General features: G+C 36.6%; 1 protein-coding gene across 1 annotated transcript in view; it reads left to right on the top strand.

Moving 5' to 3' along the window:
* LRRIQ1 (leucine-rich repeats and IQ motif containing 1) overlaps positions 1-17,267 on the top strand; it is a 267,992-nt gene that overhangs the window by 38,578 nt on the left and 212,147 nt on the right. The gene's annotated exons all lie outside the window — the stretch shown is intronic.

The raw sequence follows: 17,267 nt of genomic DNA, 5'->3' as shown, positions 1-17,267 counted from the left end.
TCAGAATTTTGCCTCCAAGGAGCAGCCTGGTTTAACCCTCTCCAGGATCCCTAGTCATTGTCCAGTTCTCTCATGCATAACAAGTGATAGCAAAGACTATGGCCTGTGTCAGGTGCACCTTAGTCTCCAGATTGACATCATTGCTCTTCAGTACTTTGGAGAGGTCTCTGACAGCAGACTTTCCAACACAATTTCAATTTCATTTCATTTAAATTTTAATTTTCTGGTTGTTTGTGCCAAGAATGTTGATTGTAAAACCAAGTAAACTAAAGCTGTTTATAACCTCAATCTCCTTCATATTTGATGGAGAGTTTTGCTAGGTATAGGATCATTGGCTGGCAATTGTTTTCTTTCAACTTTCTGTATATACCATCTCATTGTTTTCTAGCTAATATGCTTTCTGCTGAGAAATGAGATCTTAGTCTAATTGTGTCTCCTTTATAGGTGACTCTTTGTTTTTCTTGCACTGTTTTTAGTATTCTAGCTTTAGCTTTTAATCTGGAGAATGTGACAATGGTAAGTCTTGACATTTCCCTTTTTAGGTGTAGTCTAGTTGATGTTCAATGTGCTTCTTGAATATGGAGTTCTGTCATTATACCTGGGAAATTTTCTCCTAGTACTTCTTCCACAATTTTCTCAGGGACTTTCCTGTCACTCCCCTGCTCTGGAATTCTGATCATATGTTGTTCCTTTTGATGTCATCCCACATGATTGTAATGTTTTCTTCATTTTCTTTATGTTTCATCTCTGATTTTTCTTCTAGGATATTTCCAGTGAGGCTCTTGTCTTCCAGCTCACTGACTCTGTTCCATCTTTTCAGTTCTACTTTTTTGTCCCCCCAATGTGTTGCACACTTCTGCCATTTCTGTCTTAATATTCTGGATTGTATTTCGTGCTTTTCTATTATTTCCAGAACTGTATTGGCTGTACTCTCTTAGTCCTGTGATGATTTTTTGTGTGTGTGAGTTCTTGTACCTATTTATTTATACTGTAAATTCTTTCATCTTTTTTTTTTCCCATAGCTGTTAAAGTTGCCCCTCATCTATATTTTTCTTCTTAATCACTGTCTCTGGGGTATTTGGTCTCTTAATGTCTTCCATTGTTTCTTCCATCATTTGCATTTTCTTCTGTAGCTATTTGAGTCACTCCACATCAACATATTTCTTTGGTCTCTCTATCTTGGATATTCATTGGGTCTGCTATTTTAGGAGCACAGTTATTTCCCTTCCCCACCTCTGATCACTAAGGCAGACTGCTGCTTTCTTGACACTATGTGAGTCTTATTTTAGTAGATTTTAGGCTGTTGGGAGCATACAATATCCCAAGGTATTACAGTGTTTTCTGAAGGACCTGTATTTTGATTCTTCCCTCTTGGGTTACACTATCCAAAGTGGGATGACTGTTGCCCTCCATAAACCATGGCTCTACCCAGCCTCTTCTGCTTGACTTTAAGAAATCCTTTATGATATAGCTAATCAGCAGTTTTCACAGCTAAAGTGCCTAAATGTCAGAACAGAGGAATTTGTGTCCTCCAGAAACTTTGGTCTACTGAGCCTCTTCTGCTTGATCTTAAGAATTCCCATGTGATGAAACTAGATAGCGATTTTCTCATCCAAAGTACTTGACTGGCAGAACTGAGGAGTCTTTTGTCCTCCAGAAACTGCAGCTCTACCTGGCCTCTTCTGCTTGAGTGTGATGTAGCTAAACAGTAATATATACGGTTAAAGTACCTGTGGTATTTGTGTTTCTGGCACAGGATACTAGAGCAATGGCCGAGTGGTCTCATCTATTGAAAAGACATGTGCTGTGCAGTGATGCGTGTGTCCATTCATTGTTTTTTATAGAATTAATCACCATTGGATTATGCCCATCATTAACTCTCAGAAAGTATAGTTCTTCAGTACTCTGGAAAGTCAGTTTGAGGACTAAGGTGAATCTGATTCAGGCCATGGGCTTTCTGATTACTTGGCTATGCATCTGAGAGCTGGATAATGAATAAGATGACAGAAGAAGAATTGATGCCTTGGGCTTGTGGTATTGGAGATAAGCAATGAACATCCCATTGACTGCCAAAAGGACAAATAAATATGTCTTGGAAAGGGTGCAGACAGAGTGTGCTCTTTGGAGGCTGGGATGATGAGGCTTCACCTCACATACTTTGGCCATGTTGCTAGGAGGGGCTATTCCTTGGAGAGGGACATGATGCTTGAAAAGATGGGAAGTCTTCAAGAAAGAAGACCCTCAACCAGATGGATTGACATGGTGAGTGTCACAGTGGGCTCCAGTTGTCAGGAAGTGTGAAGATGAGACGGGATAGAATGGGGTTAAGATCTGCTTTTCCTAGGATCACTATTAGTTGTACTCAATTCAATGGCATCTTACAACAAACAACAATAATAATATATGTACTATGTATACACACATATGTGTACATATATGTGTACACAAACCTACACACATCTATAAATACAGGGAGTCCTGATGGCATAGTCCATAGGCAGTTGCACTACTAACCCAATGAATGCACCTCTACTTACTTTAATCTACCAACAGTTTTGTGGGAAGAAGTTGGCCATTCTTCTCCTATGTGATTTACATCATCTGAAAAGTAACTGAAGAGTCAGTTCTGAGTTGTTTCTAACTCAATAGCAATGAGTTTGAGTTTCGTGTGTGTGTGTGTGTGTGTGTGTGTGTGTATGTGTGTGTACATACTGTATGTGCATATAGTATACCTTTTGCTTAAATCTTTAGAGCTATATTTTGTACATATATGTTTGTAGCTAACTGGACATATGCATGTACTGACTGTGTGTATGTATCTACACTGTGTATATATGCATGTGTGCTGTTACGTTTGTATCTGTAATGCATATATGCGGGTATGTATACAGCATGCCTATATGTATATGTCCATATTACATGTATGTGTGTGTATTTATCTATAGTATTTGTATACGTGTGTATTCATATTATATATATATGTATACATATCGTGTATATGTATATTCTACATAGAATATATACATATACATAAATATACACATAGTACATGTGTATATCTATACTCTGTGTTTAATATATATCATTAACTCATTCACTACTATTTGAATAATTTCTGAGTTATGGTAGACCTCCATTGAGCTTTTGAGGCTGTAAGTCCTAACAGGAGGAAAATGGCAATTTTCCTACCTTGGAGCTCTCGTGGATTTAAACTGTCAAGGAAGTGTGGCTTTTAACTTAGCAGTGCAATTTTCTAGGGACTCCATCCTCAGAGCTCCCTTGTATGCGTGTTTATATGTGGATATACTCACTATTACATTCTTACACAAAGCATAGTTTGGTTTGGTTTAGTTAGTAGTAGCATTTAGCTTCCCTTCCTACATTTAATACATCATGAAGTTCATAGGACTCTTCATTATTTTGTGCTTTAGCTGCACAGTAATTCACTGTATGGATGGATCAAGTTTAATTCCACTAGTTCCCTATTAGATATTTTTTCTAATATTTCTACATTACCAAAGGGTAGTTAGGTGTGCACAGTTTCATAATTTAGCAGACACATCTTTAGATTGTATTATTAACTACTGTAATGTTAGCACTCAACTTAAAGCAACTTTATGTGTTACAAGGTATAAACGTTTCATTGGATTGTTTTAGCTTTAATTTATATGGAAATGATTTTCTAGGTTATTTTGTGGTGTACTGTTGAGTCAGAACTGACCTGAGCTGGCTATTCAGGGGTTTTGAAGTAGTAAATCACATGGAAGTTGGTTGCCCATCTTTCTCCTGTGGAACGTCTGCTTGGTTCAAACTGCGTACATTTGTGTTGGCAGCATGGTCCTTAGCATTAAGCCATCAGAGCTCCCTAAGTTCTCCTCTCAGAAATGTAACAGGTCTCTGTAGTCATGTAAATGACAGTAAGAGTGGCAGTCAATTCCTTTAAAGAAAAAGAATAATTATCTATAATTTCTATTGTAAACATTGTACAAATGAGTGAATTTCAGTAAAATGATAATTTAAAAAATTCACTCATAGCAACTTTTCTGTATGTTCTATAATTTTGTAAATAAATAATTTTCTTGAGTAAAAAAAAGTGTAATTGTACTCTCAAAGAAAGGTTTTATTTCAAGCATCCTTTGGAAAATGTGTACTATAGTGATTTCATTTGTTTGTATGACATACTGTTTTGGGACTACCTATGCAATCTCCCATTAGAACCACTAATAATTTGCATCTTTTAATTTTATTTTTAAAATAGTATAGAAATTATTTTATTGTTTTTGTAATAACGACTAGTGTAGTGAAAATATTATATCCTATATTGACCTTATATGTAAGTCAATCACATTAAAAACAAAGAAACAGCCAAAAAACCACCCACTAAAAACAGAAAAACACTGTTTGTAAGGAGAAATATTTGAGCTCACATTCATTTTTCTCTTCACTGCCAGCACTACCTTGTGGGATTTTTTATAGTTAATGGATTTCCTAGTACAGGATTTATGTGAAAACTGACATGATTTTAATTAATATACCTGAGGTATCTCTATGTAGTACAGAACAAACAAGGTAAATATTTCTTTACTATTTTCAGAAGACCAGTTTGAATCTATTTTTCATAGGAACTGCTTGTGGAGATCCTGGGTAAACTAAGTGAAAAACAAGAGTTTGAGTTTTGGTGATATATTAAGAAGTCATATGAAAGACACAAAGATAGATTTGTGTTTATAAGTTAATAAGTTACTGTTTCATACACTAATATTTCTTAAGGAGGTGAAATAAAATTGGAAGCAATACCACAGTATTTTGTATTTTTAGCTTCTAATTTGTTTCTAATTCTAGCTAAGCTATAGTCACTACAGTAAATATGCAATGATAATTGTAATTGGTTGTTTTATTGAGAAACATTAAAGCATGCTTTTATTTGATAGAATTTCTTTGGATTTAACTAAGTGAGGCTGACACATGCATCAATCCTTTTTAAGGCAATTCACTTGAAATCAATTTTACTGAATAGTTACTTTCTCTAAGTGAGAGAATAGAAATATTTATAACTGGTTTGTTTTCAAATAATAGATAATTTTAAAAGTAATTTAAAATGAAATTAAATTTTATATGCTTAAATAATTTATTAATAAAAAGTAATAAATTAATTTTTTATTTTGTAAAATTGACATTAAAAGATAATGTTATTGTTATGTGCCATCAAGTCACCTGCAGTTCATAGTGACCCTATCTACAGTAGCTCTGAATTGTGCTTTCCTTAGCCATTCTTGCTGTCTCTTGATACCTACTTCCATTACTCCAGTTACTATGTTAACCCATCTCATCCAAGGTCTTCCTCTCATGTAATTTCCTTCCACCCTTCCAAGCATGATGTCCTTTTCCAGGGACTGGTCACTCCTGGTCACATGCTCAAAGTATGTGAGAAAGAGCTTTACAATTCTTACCTCCAAGGAGCAGCCTGGTTTCATCCTCTCCAAGATAGAACTGTTTGTTCTTTTGACAGTTCATGGTTCATTACTCTTCTCCAGGACCATGACTCAAAGGCATCAGTTCTTCTGTCAACCTTAGTCACAGTCTAGCTCTCTGATGCATCATAGCATGTAATGGTGAAGACCATGGTCTGAATCAGGTGCACCTTAGTTGCCAGAATGGCATGTTTTCTCTTCAGCACTTTGAAGAGGTTCCTGAGAGCTGCTTTTTCCAGAACAATTTTTTTTGTTGTTGTTGAATGCTGGTGCCAAGAGTGTTGATTGTAGATCTGAGCAAGCTAAAAAAAAATTGTCAACAACCTCAATCTTCTCCATCTATTATGTTGCTGCCAATTGGCCCTGTGATGAGAATCTTTATTTTCTTGGTTTTGTGCTTCAATCCATATTGAAGAGTCCAATTCTTGATCTTCTGCAGCAAATACTTCAGGTCTTTCTCAGTTTCAGGCAGGAAGATATGTCATCTACATAACATATATTGTTGAGTCTTCCTTTGATCCCTATACCACATTCCTCCTCATAAAAACACACTCCTTTCCTAGTTTTGAACCACACAGTGTTTCCTTGCTCTGTTCTGATGGCTGCCTTCTGGTCCAACTATAGGTTTCACATGAGCACAACCAAGTGTTTTGGGATTCCCATTCTCCTCAAGGATAATCATAATTTGTTGTGATCCACACAGTCAAATGCTTTTGCATAGTCAATGAGACAGACATATATATATATATTCCTTTGGTACTCTTTATTTTCAGCCAAGGTCCATCTGACATTGGTGATCATGTCTCTGATGCCACAGCCTCCTCTGTACCTGACATGTATTGCTAACAGTTCTCTGTTAATGTACAGTTGCAGTCATTTTTGGATAATCTTCAGCAGGATTTTGTTTGTGTGTGATATTAATGATACTGTTCAATGATGTCCACACTCTGTCCGGTCACCCTTTCTGAATGTTATCCAGTGTTCTATCTATTGCACAACGGAGACACCTGGTTCTCCCTTTTTTGGAATTAGAAAAAATATGGATCTCTTCCAATCAATTGGCCTGGTCGTTGTTCTCCAGATACTGGCACAACCTGGTGAACACATCCAGGACAGTGTCTGTCTGTTGAAATAATGTCAGTTGGTATTCCATCAATTCCTGGGGCTTTGTTTTTTACCAGTTCCTGCAGAGCACCTTCAACTTCTTCCTTCATTCCTATTGCCTCTTAATCATATGTTGTCTCATAAAATTCTTCTGTGTCAGCAAATTCTTTCTGGTACAGTGACTGTGTACTCACTCCTTCCATCTTCTTTCATTGCTTCCTGAATCATTCAATATTCTGCCCATAGCACCACCCTTCATTACGAATTGCAAGTCCAACAATGAATGAATGGAATTCCAAAATCTCTGTAGGTATTCATTGAAATTAATATTAATTAAAAAAAGAGTTAAAAAATTTTAAAAAACAGTATTGCAAGTCAAGACTTGAATTTTTTTCTTCAGTTCTTTCAACTTAAATACTCAGTGGCTTTGGAACTTTTGATTTTATGATTCTAGCTCTTTGCACTTTTATTATAATATCTGCATTAAAATTTCCAGGCTGCCCTTTGAAATCTATTCTGTTCCTTAACTTCCTGATTTTTCCCCCTTTGCTTTGGCTTCCTGGCACTATAATGCAATATTCATATTCTCAACTGACATCCATCTTGGTCTTCTCTTCCTCCTCTTTTTTGCAATGAGCTTTTTCTTTCTTCATGGTTGATATTCTAGTTTATTTTAAAATATTTAAACATTGTGTGCTATGGTTATATAAGAGACAAGTACTGTTATTAATTATAACTTAATTTAAAATATAATTCAAAGTAGCAGCTCTAAATTAGGGCTATATATTAAATTCTAATCCAATTTAGTAGAAAAATATAAAATATTATACATAGTATTTAGGCTGTTGCATTGCTTTTACACACGTGTTTTATTAATTTAAGTAGTATTTATATTTCTATATTACTTCCTTCTTATATTGGTTTATTTTACTAATAATTTTATGAGGCTATTTTGACTTGTTCAGGAATTATTCTTAGACATTTTGAAAGAAAAAATGCCTAATTTTAAATTTATTAATATAATTTAAACTTGATTATTTTAAACATGGATTTATTTTAATCAAGTAAGTTATGTACTATTCATTAGCTTAAATAGGTTTTATGTTTCTTTCCTTGAAGTTGCATGCTTCTATTTATAATCATTGGAATAGATTACAGTTTAAAGTGTAAAGTACTATTATGAAATTTCATTCTTACTTTTGTCCAAAATTTTCTGTAAGTAAATTAATGTAAAACAGACAAAAGTTTTGTTTTCTAAATGATCCTCTTTAGGGGATACTCCCTCATTGATTATTTAAGAAATTGGTCTTTTAATAAATCTTTAATATTTGAGGTTAGATTTATTTTTTCCTTTATTTTTATACCTTCCCTCCCCCCCCTCCGCCCCTGTATTTTCATAAAAGCTAAAGCAAATGAAAATCTGGTAACTTACAGACTACTTTCACCCATTCTTCAGTACTCTTTTAAGTATTGACCTTATAATAGTAATAGTATAAAACAAACTAATTTTCAAGAAATTTATTCTATGTGACAATTATAAATGTTATTTATGTAGAAAATATAACTTTAGTAGAATATAGTGATCCATATTTTTTTTACTATCAAGCTTTTAAAGGTTATTTTTGTACATGTTGGTAGTATTAAATATATTTTTTTTCACAAGCAAGAAAACTAAGACCTATACAGATTAGTGCTACACAGATATGAAGTAATAGAATTAAGATTTGCAGGATATCCATCTAGCTTTAGCACAAGATGGATTGGTACAGTATCTCTTACAAAGAACTCAAGCACTTCAGAGATTGTGAGAGTTATACAGTATCAGGCAAGACTCCTATCTCTTGTTCACAGGGTTTGTTATATGGCATAGATGATTGACAGGACTTAACAAGATGACAAAGCTTCGTCTCTCATACTTTGGCTATTTTACTGGGAGGGATTATTCCTGGAAAGAGACTTCATGCTTAGAAAGGTCAGCAAAAGACAGGAAGACCCTCCAGTGAAATGGATTGGTACAGTAACTGTAGCAGTACATTCAAGTGTGTCAGAGATGATGAGGTTGGCACAGGCTAGTACAGGGTTCAGGTCTGTTCATGTTACTGTGAATTGTACTGAATTTGATAGCACCAAACAACAAGAACAATATTATACTTCTTATCTAAGAAATATATTTTAATATTGAAAAGTATTACTGATTTATTATCATTGAACAATATCATTAATATCACATGCAAGCAAGATTCTGCTGAAAATTATCCAAAAATGACTGGAGCAACACATCAACAGAGAACTGCCAGAAGTTCAGGCTGCGTTTAGAAGAGGTTGTGGCACTAGGGATATTATAACTAATGTCAGATGGATCTTGGCTGAAAGTAGAGAGTACCAGAGGAATGTCTATCTGTTTTTCATGCAAAGGCATTTGACTGTGTGGATCACAACAAACTGTGGCTGACGCTGAGAAGAATGAGAATCCCAGAACACTTGATTGTGCTTATGTGAAACCTATACTTGAACCAAGAGGCAATCGTCAGAACAGAGCAAGGAGACACTGCATGGTTCAAACTGGGAAGGGTGTCCATCAGGGATGTATGTATTCTGTCTCCATACCTTCTCAATCTGTATGAAGAACAGATCATCCAGGACTCTGGGCTGTACAAGGAGGAATGAGAGAGACGTCAGGATTTGAGGAAGATTCATCAGCAACCTGTATTATGCAGATGGGCTTGCTGCAAAAAGGTTAAGAACTGCAGTCTCCAATATGGATTGAAGCTCAACATCAAGAAAACAAATATTCTCACCACTGGGCAATTTGGCAGCATCATGATAGATGGTGAAGAGATTGAGATTATTGACAGCTTTAGTTTGTTTGGGTCCACAATCAACACTCTTAGTACAAGCAGCCAGGAAATAAAGAGATGAATGCATTGGGAAATTCAGCTCTCAGGGACCTGTCCAGAGTACTGAAGAGCAATGATGTCAGGCTGGGGACTAAGGTGCACCTGATCCAGGCCATAGTCTTGGTGTTATGTTTCAAAGTGCTGGACAGTGACTAGGGATGGTAGAAAGAGAATTGATGCCTTTGCACTATGTTGCTAGAGAAGAGGGTTGACTATACCATGAACTGCTAAGAGAACAAACAGATTGTCCTGGAGAGGGTGAAATCGGGCTGCTCCTTGGAGGCAAGGATTCTGAAGCTTCGCCTGATATACTTTGGTCATGTTGCCAGGAGGAACCAGTTCTTGGAGATGGACATCATGTTTGAGAGGGTGGAGGGACAGTGCAAGAGAGGAAGACCCTCGATGAGATGGATCAGTTCAGTAACTGGGGTAATGGGAGTAGGCGTGTCAGAGACATTGAAGTGGGCACAGGATAGAGCAGGGTTATGGCTCATATACAGAGGCTTGCTATGTGTTGCAAATGACTCAATGGCACATAACAACAGCAACAACAAAACGATGCATTATTACATTTCTAAAAAAGACCTACCAATTTATTGAGCACCTAATATGTACTGGAAACTGCCCAGTAAAAGAAATTATCATCCTAAATTCAACTGAGTATATGTTTTATATACACACACATATATAATTCTTTATTGAAGTAAATGCCATATTTCATTTTCATAATCATTTGGTAAAAACAGAGACAATGTTAATATGTAAGAACAATTTTATTTTTTATTTGCTTTCTCATTTATTATGTTTCTGGCCTTGCTATTATAGGAAAACTTCAAGGAAAATATGTTTCTATAACTCTAGCAATTATTTTTTTTTATTTATAAGTTTAAAAAACTTATAGATTAAAAAAACCCCTAGGAAATGTGAATGCAAATAGAGATGTGAATGAAGTTTTCTTTGTCTTGCTTTATTTCCAGACAGATTACTTTCTAGAAAGGAGACACTACTACCATAAATAAGAAAGATATTGTAATAATTCAACATTTTCACATAAGCTTGATTTTTGAACCATATATCACTGAGGAAATATACCTGGATAAATATTTGCAACCAAATGTTGTAGAGCGTTCTGGTGCCTTAGTGGTAAAGAGTTGCACAACTTGCCCCAAACCAGGCAGTTTGAGTCACTCAGGTTCTCTATAGGAGGAAGATGGAAAATCGCCTCCCTTACAATTTACTACTTATGAAAATCCACAGGAGAATCAGTTATGAGTTTGTTTTAACTTGAAAGTACATAATAACGACAAATATTCTGTTGTTGGGTGTTTGTTTGTTTGTTTGTTGTTGTTTTTTAAGCCCTGGTCATTTAGATTGTAGAAAAGTTGGTAATTTTTTTTTATATCCACTAGATGGTGCTAGCTTACTTTTCGTTTGTAAGCACTGTAATAGTGTAAAGCTGAATGGAATTTTACAGATCTGCCTGCTTGTGCTCCTCAGTTTAAAAAAAAAAAGAAAAGACTCATTACATTTTGTATCTAACTCCTGGAGAGAAGTGGGGCTAGATTCCAAGCTTTCTGACAAGCTTTCTGATTGTTACTCTGGAACATGCATAATCATTAAGCCCATTTATATGAAAATTACAGGTCTCAAGTACAACATTGGACACATGTTGTACATGTAGGGGGAAAAAACAACAACAAACCTGTAAGACATAGCAATAATTGAGCCACTGAAGGATGTAGAAGTTTACCAAATACAAACACTCCAACATTACTGAAGTACTTGAGTTTTATAGAGCATATTACACCGGCCTGGGGCCAGGGTAGTGGGGGGAACAAAATAAAAACAAAAAGCCCACACAAACAAAAAAACAAACTCCCACCAGTAATGTTTCATTAGAGCAATGACTCATTTCTTTGGGAAGAATTCTTTGAAATAGATATTTGTAACAAGTATAGCCAAATGCATGTTTTGCCATGGGCAAGGTCCCTTTGAGAGATAAACACACTTGCCTTAAGTTTTATACTGTGGGAACAAGGAAGCTTTTAAGAAGATGATAAAGAATATATGAAACAGTAAACTATAAAACACTTAAGCATATGCTTTGTATTTTATTATGATTATACTTGAGACTTTTAAAAGAGGCTCTTGAATATTTTTATGACTTGTTTTGTTATGGGTGAAGAAGTGGAAGAAAAAGATTATTTTGGATGGGAAACAGAGAGGTGTTGAGAGACTATTTATGCTAGAGTAAAACTTGCTGGAGATATATAGGTGACTGAATTTTCAACTTTCATTGACAATGAATTTATAGGATTAAAAGGGGAAAAGTGGCATCCACTTCTTAAACAGCATGCCTCTGGAAAATCTATGAACTTTGATAAATGACAATAGTTATAGAAAGGCTTCAGGCCTTTTGTTCATATTGTCGCTATGAGTCGTGCTTGACTCCACAGCAATCAACAACAATGGTACCTATTGTCCAAATATCCCCTTTGATCCAAGTGCCATGCCAACATTAAATTATTGTCTAATCGATTATATATAAAATTTTCTGAAAGTGTATTAATACCTTATTCCTACTTTAAAGTGTAGCTCAAATATTTTTTTTTCTTAGTTACCTCATTTTTTAAAAAAATATTTTATACTGGTTTACATACAAAGTTCATAAATTCATTTACATTTTATTACATTTCCTTTTCGCACTGAATCTTTCCCCTTTCCTTTACCAGTCCCTCCTTCCACCCACCAAATTGTGAAACCCCATATTTAAGCTCCCCTGCCTTGGTCCTCACACATGCTCTACGATAATGGTCTTATACACTATTTGTCTTTATGAGACTTAGTTCACTTAGCATAATGCGCTCCAGTCCCCACTTTTACAATTAGCTCTTTATTTCTTCTGCTTTTTTATTTTCTTTTAGAAGCTCCCATTGCCATCTAGTTGACTCCAACTCAGAATATCATTCTAAAAAAGGGTAGAAACTGCCCCTTAGGGTTTGTGAGCTGCACATCCCTGAGGAGCAGACTGAGTGATGAATGGTTTCAAACCAATCTTTTGTTTAATATTCTAATGCTTGACCAATTTTGTCAGCAGAATAAACAATAATAGCACTGGTTTGTTTGTTTGTTTGGGGTTTTTTTTATATTTACAATGTGAAAGTGCTACACAGAATATATAAAATAATCATTTTTAATCCTCACAATTCCATAGAACATCCTCATGCCAGAAATAAAAGAAAAAAGCTCAGAAATAACTGCCTTTATTCACATAGTGAGCTCTGTTGGTACAGTGGTAAGAAGCTGCCATACCAAAGTCATGTAGTTCAAATTCACCAGGTGCTCCACTGGAGAAAGATGGACATTCTCCTCCCATGTGACTTAATTGCCTCTGAACGCACACTAAGAGCTATGAGTCATTTGCAACTCACTGGTACATAGCAACAAGATTGTTATTAAATGATGTTAAGTGGCTCTGTAGGATAGAATGAAATGCTGCTCGATTCTGCATGATACTCACGATTGTTGCTATGCCTGAACATATTGTTGCAGCCAGTGTGTTCATCCATCTTGCTGAGGGTCTCTTCCTCTTTTTTGCTGCCTCATATCAGAGACAGTGAGGACAGCAAAGGTTAGAGGATAGTTCAGCTTCGTTGTTTATAGAGTCACCTTGAGTCACAGTTAACTTGAAAACACCTGTTGTTATTGTCAGTATGTGCCATCGAGTTGACTGCTACCCATAGCGACCCTATGTCCAGCAACTCTGAACCCTGCACTGTCCTCAGCCAATCTCACTAATCCCGTCATACCAGTCCACATTGCCCCAGAATCAATCCATCTCATTCAAGATCTTCCTCTCCAGCGCTGTCCCTTCACCCTTCCAAGTGTGATGTCCTCCTTCAAGGACAGGTATTTCCTGACCACATGTCCAAAGTATGTGAGATGGAGCTTCAGATTCCTAGACATCAAGGAGAAACTTGGTTTCACCTTCTCCAAGACAGACCTCTTTGCTTTCTTGGTAGTCTATGGTATGTTTATGACTCTCTTCCAGTACCACAGTTTGGAGGAATTGATTCTTTTTCTGTCATTCTTAGTCGTTGTCAGCTCTCTGATGCATAGCAAGTAATTGAGAAGACCATTGCCTTGATCAGGCATACCTTAGTCTCTAGACTGACATTGTTGCTTCTCAGCACTCTGGAGAGATCCCTGACAGCAGATTTTCCCAATGCAATTAATCTTTTGATTTCCAAACTGCTGGTGTAGTTGATTGTGGAGCCGAGCAAACTGTAATTGTTAATAACCTTAATACAACTAAGTTACCAAGCACAAGATCCCTTTCTAGGCACTGATCTATCCAAAGCATATGAGACAACGTCTCCATCCTTGCTTATAAGCAATATTCTAGCTGACTTGAAGCACTTACTGCAGTTTGTTAAACACTGCAGCCTTCAGTATGGAGTGTATCTCAATGTCTAGAAAACAAAAATCCTTGCCATTGGACCTACAGGCAACATCATGATAGATGAAGAAAAGACTGAAGTTGTCAGTGGATTAGTCCTACTTGGATCCACATTTAATGCACTTGGTACCAGCAGTCAGGAGATCAGGAGATGTATTGTACTGGGAGTGTCTGTATTCCAGGACTTCTCCATATTATTGAGGAAGAGTGGTGTCAATTTGAGGACTTAGGTGTATGTGATTCAGGCCAGGATCTCAGATGCAAAGTCATTTTCTATGCATCTGAGAGCTGGACAATGAATAAGGATGACAGAAGAATTGATGCCTTTGAACTGTGGTGCTGGAGAAGAGTACTGATTATCCCATGGACTACCAAATAAAAAAGCAGATATGTCTTGATAACAGTACAGCCAGGGTGCTATTTGGAGGCAAAAATGATAACTCTTCATCTCACATACTTGGGACATGTTTCAAGAAGAGGCTATTCCTTGGAGAAAGACCTCAAACCTGGAAAGGTGGGGAGATTACACTGGAGAGGCAGCCACTCAATTAGATGGATCGACACAGTGACTTGCAGCAATGGAAATGAGTGTGTCAGAGATTGTTAGGATGGCATAGGGTAGGACAGAGTTCAGATCTGTTCATAGAGTTCCTATGAATCATACATGACTTGAAGGCATCAAACAACATCAGGACAACCAATGTCATATTTCAAATGTATCAATTACTCTTCAGTCATCCTCATTCATTGCCAAATTGGTATAGATAACATTTGTTAGGTGTCCTTGAGTAGACTTCATTACACAACTGAAAAGACTATGATTTGCCTCAGGCACACTATCGTCATTTTACATAAAGATTACCGCCTTGGAAACCCCACAGTTGGTGTATGTATATATGTATGTATGCATGCAATGGATGTATGTATTTATGCATGCCTAGTACTGGATGCTTCTAGAGCTTAATATATTGCCTGTTGATTATTTATGATACCGAGAATGTTATTGTAATCAAGGAGAAAATACCATTTTGCATGACTCCAGGGTTTTAATGTTGTTGTTGTTATGTGTCGTCGAGTCATTGAACTCATATGCAAGCTGAGGGTTTTTATAGATTATTTATTTTTATATCTTATTTTTTCCAATTTGAATATTTGAGGATATGCTTGCTGCTGCATGCAAACTTATAGTTGTTATAATGTGTGCAGACTCTATGAACTTGAGAAACGATAGTTATAGAAAAGCTTCAGGTCTTTTGTTCGTAGGTTGCTATGAGTGCTTGACTTGATGGCAATCAACAATAACAACAACAACATGTATGGAGTCCCCATGGAGATGCACTGCTAACCTGAAGGCAATGCCTCTTTGGAGCTTGAAGCTGCTATTGTTGTGTTGTTGTTGTATACCACTGAGTCGGAACCGGCCCATCGCTGACTTTCCAGCAGGTTTTCAGAGTCAGTTAATATCTTAGGAGGGAATTTTCCGTCCTTCTCCCACAGAACAGCTGGTGGCCTCGAACCATGTGTCTTTGGGATTGCAGCACAGCTTTCTTGCCACTAGGAAACCAGAACTCATTTGAAATGATGAGAAAAATGGGTAATATACAGGATTAGATTTTTTGTTGTTGTTAGTTTTTGTACAGATTTTTAAAAGTTATATTAGTTTACATACAACATCCATGTACATTATGTTTCATTCATATGCTTCACACATTCCATCATTCACATTGTATTTCATACGATCTTTCCCACACATTGCATTTTATAAATCAGTCATCATTGTTTTACATGCCCCTCCCCCCCAATCTTTTCAGATCCCTACTGGATCATTCCTCATTATCTCATTCCTCCCCGCACCACACCCCCATCCCACCACCAAAGTCAGTGACCCTGTAATTTCCTCCTCTCTTCCTCCTTAGCCCCATTTGTACTTTCCCTTCTCCTTTTGGACTTTTATACACACCTTATTAGATTTCCTTCTACTATTACAGTAATGGACTTATAGAGTATTTGTCTTTATAAGACTGAGTTGTTGTTGTTGTTAAATGCCATCAAGTCGTAGGCAACTCATAGCGACCATATGAACAAAAGACCTGAACACTTGTATAACTTTCATCATTTCTCTAGGTTCATAGGATTTCCAGAGGCTATTCCAAAACTATTTTGGAAGTGGATGCCATTCCTGATTCCAAGCTTGTTTTAATCAGGGAGCTTCACCAAACACTGTCCACCATGGGTAACCATTAACGCATCTGACACATCAGCATCACAGTGTTCAGCATCACAGCAACCACAAGTTATCTCTGTACAGCAAATGGACAGACCAGTACTATGCCACTTAGAAGAATGTTTGACCAAAACCAATTAAAACAAGGCCTGATAACCAACCACAACTTGAGATACTTGGGAGTGAACCTAACTAGAGACACGAAAGACCTATGAGGAAAACTACTGAAACTTTCTGCAAGGCACAATAAAAGACCTAAATTAATGGGGGGGGGGTAAATTCCCTGTTCATGAATATTGAACAATAGACTCAATATTGTGAATATGACAGTCCTACCAAAAGCAATCTACATGTTCAACAAAATTATAATACAGTTACTAATTTTTCAAGGAGATAGAGAGGGAAATTGTCAAGTTTCTCTGTAGAGGAAATAGACTCCCAAATAATCAAAGCACTTCTGAAAAACAAAAATGAAGTGGAAGGCATAGCACTCCCTGACCTAGGATCTCGACACTACTTTCCTAATCCATGGCTAGTATTTGTACAATATAGACTGGTTTGTGCTTAGAATATTTGTATATTTTTTTGTTTTTATGTAATACATACATTTGTTATTTTTGTTATTGTTTTGCATATGTTGGCTAGAAAACTGGCTTTAATATGTAGGCTTTTACCTTTTTGTGAATATAAGTGATATATTGATGTAAAGATATAGTGATTATTTCAAGTTAGACCTCATAGCCAATCTGTTGCTGGCATATCCTCCTCTCGATGTGTAACACTCTGAGATCTCAACATAATGTTGTTGTTGTTATGTGCCGTCCAGTCGTTTGCGACTCATAGTGACCCTATGTACAACAGCCCTAAACCGTGCTCTATCCTGTGCCAATCTCATTGCCTCTGACACACCCGTCCCGAGTGTCCCAGTCACTGAATCAATCCACCTCATAGAGGGTCTTCCCCTCCTGTGCTGTCCCTCTACTCTACCCAGCATGATGTCCCTCTCTAAAGGCCTGTCTCTCCTTACAACATGTCCAAAGTATGTCAGACGAAGCCCCAGAATCCTTGCCTCCAAGGAGCAGCCTGGTTTAATCCTCTCTACAATGAATCTG

Source organism: Elephantulus edwardii, unplaced genomic scaffold (genome assembly GCF_000299155.1).
Source record: "Elephantulus edwardii isolate Elephantulus edwardi_28Jun2011 unplaced genomic scaffold, EleEdw1.0 scaffold00021, whole genome shotgun sequence".
Lineage (NCBI taxonomy): Eukaryota > Metazoa > Chordata > Mammalia > Macroscelidea > Macroscelididae > Elephantulus > Elephantulus edwardii.
This window is presented reverse-complemented; position numbering and strand designations above follow the sequence as displayed.